The sequence below is a fragment of the Carassius auratus genome, unplaced genomic scaffold (assembly GCF_003368295.1).
Source record: "Carassius auratus strain Wakin unplaced genomic scaffold, ASM336829v1 scaf_tig00016851, whole genome shotgun sequence".
Taxonomy (NCBI): domain Eukaryota; kingdom Metazoa; phylum Chordata; class Actinopteri; order Cypriniformes; family Cyprinidae; genus Carassius; species Carassius auratus.
In genome coordinates this window covers 71467-87856 of record NW_020524711.1, presented here as the reverse complement: position 1 = coordinate 87856, position 16390 = coordinate 71467, and positions in this window count along the sequence as shown.

The following is a 16390-nucleotide window of genomic DNA, read 5'->3' as shown; positions in this document are numbered from 1 at the left end:
AGCAGGGAAGGTGGAGGTGTAAACACTGGCCGGGATAATTGCAGGCTAACATCTCATCTTTTCATAAACTCAGCACAAAAATGTTGATGTGTTTAACATGGCTGCCTCAAAATTACAATTCCTGAAGCTGAGAAAATGTCATTGCTTTTGGAGCACCACAGAGGCTTTGGCCGAGGGCCTCCACTGACCTTGGATCGGTCGGGACCACACACACGTCACCTTCAGCGGGACGTCCTGGCACAGCTCCTCCAGCCTCAGACCGGTGAGAGGTGAACGCACACTGGTCACTTCCACACAGCTTTTCCAACGCTGCCATGACTAATTTAAGCAAACAGACACAAACAATGTCAGCATGACTGGAGCGACTCGTGCGCCTGTTCAAATCAAAAACTTGAAGTAAGGAGATGTTAAATTTAACACACACACACACACACATACTAGAACATGCTCTCATGCTTTATGGTTCGACAGATGCATTGCACAAACGGCTCGATAAGTTCTGGGTTTGAGTAAGTCCCGCCTTCTGGAAAACGGAATGTGTTGTGATTGGTTAGCTGTATCAGTGCGTTGTGATTGGTTAAGAGCTTAGACGGTGTTTCAGGACTGCCCCGCCCCTTGCCAAAGCTGCAAGTTATGTCTTGTGTCAATATTGCCATATCAGTTTGAGCCGGATTCAGACCCTGCGAACACTGAACAAGAGGTTTGTGCAAAAGACTCTTAAAAATAACTGCATTTACTATGTACAGACATTAAGTGCAACATTAATATGTATTATGTTTACTGTACTATGTGAATTGCTGTGAAACTATTATACAGTTGAATTAGTGTCCCGGTGGCTCAATTGGTAGAGCATTGCGTGTCAAGCGCAAGGTTGGGGGTTCGATTGCCCGGGAACACATTGATAGCCTGAATGCACTGTAAGTCGCTTTGGATAAAAGCGTCTGCTAAATGCATACATTTAATTTCTATTTAATTCATTTATACTATAAAGCAGTGTTGCCCACAGACTTGCACTCTATTTCTATTCAAATTCATTCTCTGCCAGCAGGCATGTAGAGGTAGAGGTAGAGATCAATGTTTCCCGATAACAGCTGTGCACAAAGCAGCGCTCCGCTCACAAACACTGCTTTATCAGACATTACATGCAAGATTAAATGAACATTTTCTGAATGAAACAGTGATATAAAAACACCGGGTTTTGATTTTAAAGCATGCAGTGTTCATGTTTATTCAATAAAGTCCAAGCCTTTTGGAAAATCTATTTGTGGCAGTCAGTTTTGATATTGTGACAGGCGCCACAAATAAATCAATGTGTAGGAAACACAGTAGTCTCATAATAGAAGAGTAAATTCTGCACATTATGTCATTGTCCAGTATTGTACTGTCAGCAATTTATATTTAAAAAAATCATATTTGTAGCATTCATATTTACATACATAATTATTTAGGTGCATGTGTAATAACTTGCGAAAACTTGAGGCTACAGCAGCACTTCTTCTTCATCGTCGTCGTCTTGTCTGATGCACTCAACCAAGCGTTTTAACCATGACCTCGCCCCTCCCCACCCCCCAACCATTCGACTTTCTGTAGGCGGTGTTTATTTTAATAATATAGTAATGGACTGCTTTGTGACATCACAAGAACCCTGGAAAACAACACTGTAGTCCAAACGAGCCAGTTGTTGTAGTTCTTGAAAAAGGATGTTTCAAAAACTAAATATCTCCTTTTTGAGTGGACTTTGAGATTTGTAACTTTGTAAAAAAAAAAAAAAAAAAAATGTATGCCCAAACGTACACACTACACACTGAATAAAATTCAAAAAGTAAAAAAGCATAATAGGATCCCTTAAGAGAACAACCATCAATTTTGTAAATTTCGAGTTCACTGCTTAGTCCTCTTTGATGTTATCCTAACAGGAGTAGAAAGGCAGTTCCCTATTTATCGGTCACTATGAGTTTTTTGGTGACAACATAGGAAAATAGGAAAACGGCAATTAAATTTGGCTAGAGGACTTCACACCTGAGCCAGTCCCCATGCGTACAGGTTTAAACAGGCGAGTGGATGATAGTGCTTGATCTCCACAAAGCCCTTTACTCATCTGACTGGAAGATGCTGATCCTGGTTGGCATTACGGTACAAACAGCGGTGTCCCTTTCATCAGGCCCAACTGAAAGAGCAGTTTCTCTAAATGCAAATCACATTCGGTTCGGCTCTTTTTAAAGATGCTGTTCTGTCCGTGCTCTCTTGGTTGTGGCCGTTACCTGTCCTCTGTTGATGGACAAACCCTTGTTGAGCTATTTCGTCTGCAACCATTAAAAGTTTTTGGTTTCTACAGCGACTCATTTGGCGCACATCATAATATTTCAATGAAACCTGTAAACCGCATTCACCGGTTCTAACTCTATAGCGGTTTGCTTTTACTAGAATACAATCAAATGGCTTTCCCAACTCATTTTTGCATAACTGACTTAACTGAGTTGAGGAATATGCAGGTGGGTTATTGTCTAATCAGAATAAGATTTACAAACCTTTGTCTAAAGGGTTAGACGTCCACTACAATGTGAAACTTTGACTTTGAACTGAATCCTACCTTAAGAGTGGGTGGATTCATTCAATTTCGATTCAGTCAGTTGTCAAGATGATGCATTTGAGGCTGTTTTGATTAACATGACTGTGTGTGGCATCATTTATTGGAGGGGCTGGATGAAGCCCATTGTGGATTCATGAGAAAGTGTTGCTTCTGGTTGGCGGCTGGCGTGGTTCAAGTAAATCAAGGATGGTGAATGGAGGCTGAGATTACTCACGGCCACGGCGGCCTCCATCACCACGGGAAGAGCTGCAATAAATCCCACACACAGCAGGCTTTGGGTTACAGATAGAACTAAAAATGGGTCTGAAAGTTGGCTTAAAATAACTTTAAATGGCTTTTTGTGGATCAAGTGGAATAAATAGATATGTTTTCCTCAAAAATATTTAGCATAAAGTCTAAAATCGTCATTGCATTGGCCTGCAAAACAGATAAAACATTACCTTGTGCACCTTAAAGGTTAAAAAGGGTCTTAAAGCTGGGTTGAAATTAGTGTAAATGACTTCTTATCTCGCCTATTCAGAATAAAGTCATTGTATTGACCTGAAAAAAAGATTACTAAAAAGTCAGTACTTGCTAGGACTAGCATTGACTTAAAAAGTCCTAAAAGTAAATTTTGTCGATCCAGTGGAATAAATAGATATTTTTCTTTCACCTATTCAATAGTAAATTCCAGATTAACCATCAAATGGGAAATTTGCATGATTCTTACTTTACATTTCTGCAATGGTCACCATTAATATCCTACTTCTAAATATATGTATCTAATGGAGAAACGTAACATTTTCTGTAAAGCTGCTTTGCAACGGTTTGTATCGCGGCGGAAGAATATATTATATTATTAAATTATAGTAAATTATATTATTTGTATTTTATTTGTGAAAAAAGTATTCTCGTAGCATCACAAAACTGAAGTTGAGCTGCTGATGTCACATGGACATTTTAACGATGTCCTTACTACGTTTCTGGACCTGGGAACATTTCAGTTGCATTGCTGTCTATGGAGGGTCAGAGAGCTCTCGGATTTCATCAAAAAATATCTTAATTTGTGTTTGGAAGATAAACGGAGGTCTTAGAAATGAGTAATTAATGACATAATTTTCATTTTGGGGTATACCGACCCCCCAATGAAAAAATACCTTTTGTGGATTTAGTGGTATAGATAGATTTGTTTATCTAAGCTATTAAGTATAAAGTCAGAGAACACCATTATATTGGGGTGTAAAATACATAAACATTTATGAATATTTGGAATACAGATGACAGAAAAAAGTTCTAAAAGTTGGTTTAAAAAATGGATTCAGTGCAAAGACCATGATAGCCATCGTATTTGTCTTTTAATTATGTAATGTTTGTCTATGAGACTAAAAAGAGCCATGAGACCCCACAACACAGCTTGACCCCGGGACTGGAAGTGTGTATGTGTGTTCAAGCAATTGACCCTGGCGGCCGGGGTTTCTGTTTACTGAAACATGAGGTTCTCCGGTAGCTCCTGGCGGAATAATTTCGTTCTGGTTTAAAAACCTGTCACCGTGAGAGCTATTGCTAATATGCTAATAGCAGTTGTGCTCGAGTTTCTTTTGACCTTGCGAAAAAACGTTCATGTTTACACTGACATTCAGCGATAACAAAAATATACACGTCCATTAACGCGTGTTGTCCTACTGTGGTTTCCCTTGAACGGCGGTGCGGAACGGCTATGGGAAATGTCATTAGGAAGCTGTTACTCGGCACTCTTGCAGGGAAAATTTATGAGGTGTTAAGTACAGCGCTTTACACGAGGGGCAGGAGGGCTCCACTTCACGACTCCCTGAATCTCTCAACAAAAGAGGGAAAACAAGGGATGTCTTCAGGAATATGTGGCTTTTTTTTCCAGCGTCGCTGCCAGCACCAGTTTAGATCTTCCCGTCCCGTTAATGACACATTTAAATTAGCTGTGGTTGGGTTTTCTTCACATTCATTGAGATTCTTCTTTTCTCCTCGGCCGGCCTCACCTCGGCCTGGTCGGGCTCCGGAGAACCACATGCCAGGGTCACTCCTCTCCTCTCCCACCCAGCCAAACCAGACCCATAATTTTGCTTTTGTTTCAGACGCGGCCTCAGTTATAAAGAAGGAAGCAATGTGGAAAGGTCAACAGAGATGGATGCTGAAAAGAAAATGATTCGGTTAAAAAGGTAAACGCTAGCATGTTGCTGTAAGGCATAATACTGTAGTCAGCACACATTGGGTGTATTTTAATGATCTTATAACTATCAACACCAGTCAATATTTAGCTTTGCCTGTCATCTTGGACAGACTTTGCTTCTGCGCTTGTCACTATGCATTCTGGGATTGCCAATGAAAGATAAATGTGGTTCTGCCTTAGATAAAGATAGATAGATAGATAGATAGATAGAAACATAGATAGATAGATAGATAGATAGATAGATAGATAGATAGATAGATAGATAGATAGATAGATAGATAGATAGATAGATAGATAGATAGATAGACAGATAGATGTTGATGTTTTTAACACATCAGAAAGTTGGACAGGTAGCCATAAGAGGCCGGAAAAGTTAAATGTACATATAAGGAACAGCTGGAGGACCAATTCACAACTTATTAGGTCAACTGGAAACATGACTGGGTATAAAATAGCCTCTCAGAGTGTCAGTGTCTCTCAGAAGTCAAGATGGGCAGAGGATCACCAACTCCCCCAATACTGCGGCGAAAAATAGTGGAGCAATATCAATAGGAGTTTCTCAGAGAAAAATTGCAAAGAGTTTAAAGTTATCATCATCTACAGTGCATAATATCATCAAAAGATTCAGATAATCTGGAACAATCTCTGTGTGTAAGGGTCAAGGCCGAAAAACCATACTGGATGCCCGTGATCTTCAGCTCTTAGATAGCACTGCATCACATACAGGAATGATACTGTAATGGAAATCACAACAAGGGCTCAGGAATACTTCCAGAAAACTTGCTGGCTAAAACTCTATCGGTCAAAAAAGAAGCCATATCTAAACATAATCCAGAAGCGCAGGCATTTTCTCTGGGCCAAGGCTCATTTAAAATGGACTGTGGCGAAGTGGAAAACTGTTCTGTGGTCAGACGAATCATGTGATCTGGACTAAAGAGGACAAGGACAACCCAAGTTGTTATCAGTGCTCAGTTCAGAAGCCTGCATCTCTGATGGTATGGGGTTGCATGAGTGTGTGTGGCATGGGCAGCTTACACATCTGGAAAGACACCATCAATGCTGAAAGGTAAATCCAAGTTCTAGAACAACATATGCTCCCATCCAGACGTCGTCTCTTTCAGGGAAGACCTTGCATTTTCCAACATGACAATGCCAGACCAAATACTGCATCAATTACAACATCATGGTTGTGTAGAAGAAGGATCCAGGTATTGAAACAGCCAGATCTTTCACCCATAGAAAACATTTGGTGCATCATAAAGAGGAAGATGTGACAAAGAAGACCTAGTTGAGCAATTAGAAGCCTGTATTAGACAAGAATGGGACAACAATCCTATTCCTAAACTTGAGTAACTTGTCTCCTCAGTCCCCGGACATTTGCAGACTGTTATAAAAAGAAGAGATGCCTTACAGTGTTAAACATGACCGTGTCCCAACTTTTTGAGATGTGCTGATGCCATGGAATTTTAAAATAATTTTTAATGCAATTTAAATGCATTTTCTCAATTTTAACATTTGATATGTCATCTATGCTGTATTCTGAATAAAATATAGAAATTTGAAACTTCCACATCATTGCATTCAAAAGAAAGATAGAACAATTGATATATAGATGCATATAATAATACAATTATAAAAGCTATGATGCCTTAAAAATGCTTTCCAGTTAGTCGGGTCCAGTGCTCCAGAATCCAGATCTTCTGGAGGATGGTTTCCCTGTCAGGGGCCTCCTGCTCAAACCACGGACCGTCAACCATGAGGATCTCCTCTGAAGGGACGCTGGGAGCCGCCGTGGCCGATTAGAGCATACAAAGGGTTCTTCATATTTTCCTGCATGAAATGGTTTATGAAGGATGAAAGTAGTCCCTCGTTCTTCTCAATGACCGATGATTGCCATTAAGTATTCATTCAAAAGAAATTCCCTAAACTCACAGGCTTTACAAATTTAATACATTTGAGTACAAGGAAAAAGACATTCCCAAGCCTTCAAACTCTTCAAGGATCAAGTGGGAAGAAAATGAATAAATACAGCTAAACAATTCAAAACAATAACCTAAACAAAAAGTCTAAATGGCTGTGCCTGGGCATATTAGACCAAATCATGTCATTGTTGCTGCACTGGTAAAACTGCTCTTTTAACTGCCGTCTGGCTATGATTTTATGCCCACTATGTAATATGTTATGTTCTGCTTTGTGCACACAGGAATTGTGGGTAATCTTTAGCAGCACTATTCAATGTTGCCTCCACTCCCGGAGGAAAATATAATCCATACGGCAAAAATATTACAATAGACGAAATAAAAAGTATAGTAAAATTGAGGGGTCAGTTTTTTTTTTTAAATTGAGATTATTATCTGAAATTATTATCTGAAAGCTGCATAAATAAGATTTAACCATTGATGTATGGTTTGTTATGACAGGATGATATTTGGCTGAGATACAACTATTTGAAAATCTGGAATCTGAGGGTGCAAAAAATAAAATATATATATTGAGAAAAATATTGAGAAAATCAACTTGATTAATGAATTCTTGGCAATGCATATTACTAATCAAAAATGAAGTTTTGATATATTTACGGTAGGAAATTTACAAAATATCTTCATGGAACATGATCTTTTAATTAATATCCTAATGATTTTTGGCCTAAAAGAAAAATCAGTAATTTTGACCCATAATATTAAAATATTAAATAAATTTGCAACTTGAAATATATAATTTACAAATAGCCATTTATTTAAGAAAGTGCATGCTATACTCACTTAACATTGATTGATGAAAGTCTCCACTTAATCTCATTGCTGTAACATCTGAGATATTAAAAATAAATCTAAATCTAAAGTGCAACAAACAAAACATTGTTTTCCCCATCATCATTCCTGAATGGAGGTGTAAGAGTTGGAAGAGTGACACATGAGGGCCTCATTAATCTAGGAAGAGACTTAACATGCCTCGCAGTCAAACAAAATGCTGATTTTATCTCCGCTTTGACAGAAACGCCACTGACTGTAACCCGTCCTCACTGTCTGCTTTTGTTCCCTTCAATTTGCTTTTACAAGTCTGAGCTTAAGGCAAATGGTATGATGGTGGAAATGTGTCAAGTGTGAGATTGGGCTATACACTGAGAAAAAACTAATAAAGTAAAGAGACTGCTAGCACAATTCAGTTCATTTAAAAGAAATAGTAACATATTGAATTAAATGTGATGTTTTGAAAGACTGGAATAATATATTGTAAAATATACTTTAATGACCTTAATTTAAAACCTTTTTTAACAGTGGGATCCTGTAAATATACCGTGCACAATGATAAATTGCTAAGTTAATATAAATATATATTTTTAATCATTAATTTTAAACTACAGATTATTTGGCATCCATTAAGTTCTAAATAAAAGGCAAAAATAAACATAAATAATATTCATTTGTGAAGCAATCAATTCACTGGAATATAAAAAAACAGTTGCTGCTCAGTATGGATTTGCACACATTTACTCACACTAATAGAGATGTTCATATAAAAAGTAGCATTTGCCTTTTTGTATGATTCATTTTACAGAGTATATCATCCATTAAGTTCCAAAAAGAAGGAAAAAATATATTTGTGAAGTTTTCAGTTTCCTGGATTATATAAAAATGTATAGTTACAAGATTTTTATAATTGCAGTGATATAAAATGACTAGATCTGATGAACATTTTGAAACTCACATTATTATAAAGGAAAATTTTGCATATGAATTATTGTCTTTACTCATTTTAGTTTTTTTTTTCTTCCATTAACTTCCAAAGAGAAACTGAAAATAAACAAACAAGATTGATTTACAAAGTATTCAATTCACTGGATGATTAAAAATGCACATAATAATACATGATTATACCATTATTTTTTTAACCCTTGCAGTGATAAAATGACTAGATTTGATAAATATTTTGCAATGTTGATCACTATAGCTTTGTTAACTCAATATAAAGTGTCAATACGTTGCATTTTAAATTATGCATTATTATTTTATGTAAAATACAATCTTTCTTTATTTGAATCAATGAAATTCCAAAGAAAAAGGCTAAAATATTTATAAATAATAATATTAATTTGTGAAGTAAAAACCACATGAAAGATCTTTTTTTTTTTTTTTTTTAATGGACCTAAAGGGACCCAGATTTCTTAAACCTTGTTTTTTATTATCCATGTTGTTCCTTGCGACCACTGGAAGTTGATAATGCTTCTGCAAAGAATCCCAACACTCAGTGGCATGAGAGGGATATCCAGCCCAAACCACTGATCGTAGATTTGTCTGTTTATGTTTTCCCAGTCTCTTGTCCGGTTCCCGAAACTCTCTGGCTCTTCGCAGGCCTCACCACTCCAAAAGAACCCTGTAACTGTGACTTCTGAAAGCCTGTGGCTATTTGTGTTTTGATGGACAGCCTGATAGACAATGAGCTGTCCAGTTTGATGAAAGTTAGAAATCTTAAGTTCGTTGAGCGTATTTCCATCCGCTAGTCTCTGCGTCTGTTACGAACGGGTTACTTTTGAGCCCACAAGACACAGATATGCGATCCAGCACAGTAAGAGCATGGTTTTTGCGTTTGTGAAACCATATTTATTTACTCTGGGAAGGTTAATAGTGCATTATTTTATCTGTCACTGAGCCTATGGCATGGCGAATGTAACCCCAGGCCCTGATTCTTCAGCTTTATGAAAGCACTTTGTCTACAAGCGTGTCCAAGTCAGTCTCATAGACTTGATTTATAGGATTCTTTTAAGCTACTTTTCTTGTATGCCTTGCTCGTGTAAACAGACGTTTGCGTTGCGGCCTGCATGAGGAAATTTGAAGTTTTACAAGTTAAAAGCAAATAAATTTTAATCTGACAGGTGACAAGAATAAATGTGATGCCGCTGGCAAAGATATGCCAGTAAAGTACTATTAAACCTTACATTAGTGAATCCTACACTACATAAAAATGATATTCTTGCTTAAAAAGGTAAAATGAAGCAAGATATACAATCTTCTCGCTCTCTCTATATATATACAGTACCGGTATATATAAAAAATATATTTTCTAAGTGCATACTCTCTTAATTTTGATAGATTATTTTAGAAAAAAAGCTTATTATATTGCATCTTGGAGAAAAAAGTCAAAAATATTGAGCAAAGGCATCTTTTTTTTGCACGGTTTAAATTAATATTTCGCATTTATTCTGCTTTGAAACAACGAAGAGTTTAGTAGTGGTGGAAAGTTGCATTGCAGTTTCCCACACAACTCTTATTTGACATCATGCAAATGCTATTACAGACTTTGCTAGATAATCAAACGCAGCAAATGGTTTTTTAGAAAGCCACCATAGGAATGTTTCATCATGAGGTAGGCCTCGCAATCGTACTTGTGGCTTCTGACGATCTGAAAACCCAGGAGCTAGAGAATTTACCTCAGACAAACAACCAGGCACAACTACAGACAAAACAAATTAGCGTCTTGGAATGAGACGCAAAACCCAAACAAACACCAGAGATTGTTTGGCCAACCGTGCTCACCAGTTTTAACTCTGTGTGCATGTTTATTTTTTGTTTTCTGGTTCTCATTTGCTTCAGTTTTCCATCCGTGAGGTCTCCATTCTGAACATGACTGAACAACCAGAATGGGTAATCCCACAAAAAAGAGTGCTTCCCATTTTTTTTCGGCACATCATAGGTTGCCCTTAAGTTCACCACGGAGGAAAACAATTAAAAGTCTCTCAATGCAATGATGTGCTTTCCATGACTGCAATAGTTAATGATTAGTTGGTAAACACTGTAAAGACGGCCTCGAGCGGCACTTCATTGCATTTAAGCATTTGAATAGACAAAGAGGAACATTTTAAAATGGCAGTAAACTCGCTGCATCTTGTGCTAATAGCTGTGTTTTGGAAAATGGTAGCTGGTTTTTATCTGGTCATTTGCAGGTCATCCAGGAGCCAAAAACCAGCCCGACTACCATATAATGGATGTGACTAGCTGGTTGCTGGTTGATTTTTGGACTGAGATGGCCCAATTGCACTAAAAACATCATTTTCTCAATGAACTTAAATTATTTTGCACTAAATTAAAGACTAGAACAAAGTTAACTGTACAGAGACCTGACAGAACCAAATAAACACCAATAAATTTAGACAAAGTACCCCCAATAGTCCCATAATACAATGCTTAAAAAGTTGTAGGGTGTTGTACAGTTTTGGGTCAAGAACATTTCAATAATCTAAATAAAACTTTTTTTACTATAAAGAACTTTTTGTGCAATGGAAAGTTTCTATTGATGTTAAAGGTTCTGCTTTGTGCACACAGGAATTGTGGGTAATCTTTAGCAGCACTATGGTGCAGTCAATGGTGCCTCCACTCCCAGAGGAAAATATAATATATATTGTAAAATAGATTAAATATAAAGTATTGTACAAATAATAAACAATGAAATGTTGCCCAGGATCACAAAACCAGTACTATGCATTGCCTTTAAATATTGGTGCATATAAATACAGAAACCTCAAACTACATTTCACCATATAATCTGATGCACACTGCAAATGCCTTTAAGAAATATAGAGCCGTTAATGTTGGTGCAGTGAAAGCAACCAATCCACAATGGTCAAAAAACTACCATGTGTTCCATCAAAACTGTCATCCAAATGTGCAATTGTTTCGCCCAAAAACCGGTTCACTGCAAGTCCGAAAGCCTGTTTTGTTTACATTTTTGGGAAGGGTCTCTTTTTCACACAATTCATACGTGACACGTCGTTAAAGATATTTGCGTCCTTACCAATGTTCCCTCCAAGTCAAACGCCGCTCGCCCCTTTTGTGGTTCCTCTATGTCATTTCCAGAACAGAACAATATTTCCCTGATTAATTAATTTCAACCAGCAGAAGTTCTGCACAACATATAAATATAAAAAAAATGTCTACTTTATTGAAACCACAAAGGATGCTAGTATTATCCAAAGCACACAACCTTTCTGGAGAGGTCACTCACCCTATTTTCTACTCTGGTGGGCAGGGGAAGCAGTAGTGACCATTGGAATGTTCTGGTTTGACTTGTATGTTTGAGCTTAAGCCTTCCTGATACCCTCTTCCCAAGCACAGCACCACTACCGACCAACTGGCCCCTGCCATCTCAGCCCACGGCCCCCAGAACTAGTGGCTTGAAGCCCTTGCTCTGGCTCTAAATCCACTGGATGGGTGCAACTTCCTGAAAACAACAGTAGAGTGTAATCTGTGGAATTACCGGGGTATCTGATAAAGGCTTGTGTTTGTGGCCAGATGTGCTGTGGAGAGAAGTCTTGTTCCTCAAAGGATTGGGAATGGAATACTGGAGGCGGCATCCAATTAAAACTCTTAAACATCCATGGAAGTTTTAGTGTTTTCCATCATACAAAAGGTTCTTTAAAGTGGGAAAATGATTCTTTAGATTTTTAAAATGTTCTTTACACTACTAATAAAAAAAACTTATTTTTAAAAGTGTTTCTTTGGGAAACTTTGTTTTAGAACCTTTATTTTGAATAAAGAACCTTTTGTTCAATGGAAATGGATTGTATAGGTTAATTATGGAGCCATAGAGTATACCATGTCCCAACAGGCATTGCTTTTAAATATTGGTCAATATAAATATAAAAACCTTCAACTAAATGCCATTAACAATCAATTGAGCCCCTGCCATTTCAGCCCATAGCTCCCAAAAACCAGTGGCCCTACAAACCTACTCCCCTTCTCTTTGGGCTGGTGGGTAGGACCTCCTTAGAAAACAGTAAAGTGTAGTCTGTTCAGTTGCCAGAGCATCTGATAAAGGCTTGTTCTTGGCCAGATTTAATGTGGAAAATATCACTTATGCTCTTCTTGTTCCTCAAAGTATCGGGAACTGGAGGACTGGCATCCAATTAAAACTCTTTTCCATCACAACAGAGGTTATTTGTAGTGGAAAAATATTCTTTAGACTTTTAAAACATTCTTCATATAAACAAAAACAAAATCTTAGAATTTAAGAACTGTTCAATTAAAGTTTATTGTGGGAACCAAATGATATTCTCATTGCATCACTATGAAAACTCTCAATTGGAACTTTTATTTTAAGAGTGTATAAAGAACGTTTTGTGTAATGGAAATTGATTTTAGGGATTTAAAAAGATTCATCATGGAGCCGTAGAGTGTACCATGTTCCAAATGCATTGCTTTAAAATGCTGGTCAAAATAAATACAGAAACCTCAAAGTAAATGCACCACTTCTGATGAACCTGCCATTCCAGCCCATGGCCCTCCAAATCCACTTACTTTCTTTTTGGGCTTTTCTGAGACAACAGTATGGTGTAATCTGTGGAATTACCATTTCATCAGATAAAGGCTATAGTGTTCTTGGTCAGATTTGCTCTCTTACACTCTCCTTGTTCCCCAGAGAATTGGAAATGGATTACTCTATATGCTTGGCATCCAATTAAAACTCTTAGTCTTGCCACCGTTTCCACGCCAATGATTCAGTTCCAGGAAGGCATCTCGTCAGATAACACAAACTCGAAGATTATCAGGTCAAAAGTGAAAGGTTAGTACCACGAGGGCAAGGATTTGCCCTGGCAGGTGTTGACCCGAAAGATCCAACACTGGTAATCCCCATTTCACAACCCATGGGGAAGTGTCTCTTTTTTCTGAGCCTAGCTTTGTTTCCTAAAGCCGCACTTTTGGGGGATTATTCCGTTAGCCAAATTTACTGCCAGTAGACTGTTTATTTCTATGCAACAATAAAAAATTCCAGCTTTTGGCTGGCATTCGACTGACTGACAGGAATGAATACGGCAGCCTGGCACTGGAGCTTTGCATGGAGGTATTATTTTAATGGAAAAGTGACGATTATTCAGCTTCCACCTGGTCATCACAGCAACACAATGACGAGATAATGAAGTAGACCAAACGCTGGCAGGCCATCCTCTTCAAATCCCCTGTACTGCTTTTTGTACAAGACTCTGCAATAGTTTTCTAGTTTAGTGGGGTTTGCTATTGTCTTCAAATTATTTATTTGGTAATAATGTGAAGAGATTTTGCTGTACTTTTTATCCAGCAGAGAGATAATGTGGGGTTTAAATGTCTGAAATCTGATGTGGACTTGGATTTAGAAATGTTTAGATCATGATGAATTTCCGATTTACAATTTCCTTGTATAAGTAAATGAGTGAAATTAATCACGTGACTCTCTTTCTTTGGATTACCTCAAATCATCCTAGTGAACATGATCATCAGGTTTTGTTTATGTCATTAAAAAGCAAAAAATAAATAAAAATGTAACTTTTATCTTTTAGACGTTTTATACTAAGTAAAGATTATCTTGGAGTATTTGTATGTTTGACACATTTCAGGGTTTTGTGCTGCAATCCTTTAATGTGCAAATGCACTATTGTTTTAATATTTAAATAGTAATTGTATTTTATATTTTAGTCTGGTTGGCAGTGTATAGTTTATTTATATCAATATACTAAGATTATTCAAAGTAATTTCAATTATTAAATTATTTGGTTGCAGTATAATACATTTAAGTACTGATTAATATTAATTAACTACAAAATGTTCTATATTAATTAACTACATGCACTTAATATACATTTTACATTATACAAATATACAATAAAATATTACATTAATTAAAATAATTGGTTAAACTATTTTAAGGTGTCCTGGTTACAAGTTACATGTACTTACTATATAATAACCATAAATTATGCAGAAGTACATGCAAGTAACCCTAAACCAAACCCTAATCCTAACCTGTAGTAAGTGCATGTAGTTAATTAATATTAATCAGTATTTAAATGTTTTACACTGAAACCAAATAATTTAATAATTGAAATGAATAATCTTAATCTTTGAATAATCTTAGTATACCATTGATATACTGTACATAAACTATACACTGCCAACCAGACTAAAATATAAAATACAATTACTATTTAAATATTAAAACAATAGTGCATTTGCTAATATAAATGCACCATCAATTAAAAGTATTATTACTTCTAAATATATTTTTTCATATTTTTAATATATAGATAAAATGATAATAATTTCATTATTAAATCATAAACATTTTAACTCTAGGAAAAAGTGCAAAACACACATCAAACACAAATTTAGTTTAGCTTTATTTAAAGTCGACATGAAAGGATTGCAGCACAAAACCCTGAAATGTGTCAAACATACAAATACTCCAAGATAATCATTACTTAGTATAAAACGAATAAAAGATCAAATATACTACTAATAATAGGCCATACAACAATTTTAAAGCACAGGGAGTAAAGGAGAGTTTATGACGTTTAGTTTTGCTCCTGGGTACAACAAATGTCTTTGCCACCGAAGAGAATAAGTAGGTGTTGGAGCCATAGACAGGAAACAATACAATGGTGATGAATTGTCCTTGAGTATTTTAGTAAGAGTACGTATGGTGGCTTCTTCACGCCTCTCACTCAATGTTGGTAGAGTTGAAGTCGGAATGCCTATTATCCATAGCTTTGACTATAGCCTCTTTCCATTGTTTTGGAAAAATGTTATGCTGGATGCATGCATTGAAGATGTCACATAACACCAGTGCCAACTCTTCATGAAAAGTCTTTAGCACCCAAGGAGGAACGCAGTCCAGACCAGCAGCCTTATGGAGTCTAGTCTTAACTTGTCCAATACTCATAAGAGGTACACTGCAATTTGACAGCTTGCAGGTAACTTCCTCCTCAGACATTATAAGAAATAAGGCTTGCATAATTCCTCAGCAAAGTGCATAGCCAGCGTTTCACACTCACGTTGCATAATGTTTTGATCCTGAGACACCATGTCACTCTTACCTCCTTCCATCCCCATTCAATTCTTCACTGACTTAAACCACTGTTTTGGCTTGGAGCATCGCAGTTCCTCCACCTCATGCTGGTTATATCGTTTCCTTGCATTCTTGATTTTTTTGGCAATGATTGATTTTAACTTTCTATAAGAGGTTTTGTCGCCAGATCAAAAAGCAAACTGCCTATCTTTTTTTAAATGGAACTATTTTATCCAAGATAGATATAGTAGTGGAAGTAAAGGCACCAACCTTAGCCTCGGGATCCATAGCTTCATGAATATAAGAAAAATCAGTAGTGTTCAAAAGGAGGCCCAGTTCCCTTATTGTCTTAGGGTTAGGTTTTCTGCAAAAAAATATGTTTAATAAACTTGGAGGACCAGTTTCCTGCATTTATCAAAATAGTCTGATGATCAGAAGAGCCAACAGGAGGCAAATGCTCAGGCGTCTGATAAATGGAGGAAACATTGGTAAATATAAAGTATAGTTTTCTAGCATTTCTTGTTGCTCCAGACCATGTCTGTTGCAGATGGTTTCAGACTTGTACTTACAGTAGTTGTATCACCAAGAAAGTCAATTGCAACCTGCTTATAGTTAAATTAAATTAAATTAATGCATTTAGCAGACACTTTTATCCAAAGCGACTTACAGTGCATTCAGGCTATCAATTTGTACCTATCATGTGTTCCCGGGGAATCAAACCCCCAACCTTGCACTTGATAGAGCACAATGCTCTACCACTTGAGCTACAGGAACACTATTGAGTAACATAAAATATAGTGTTGAAT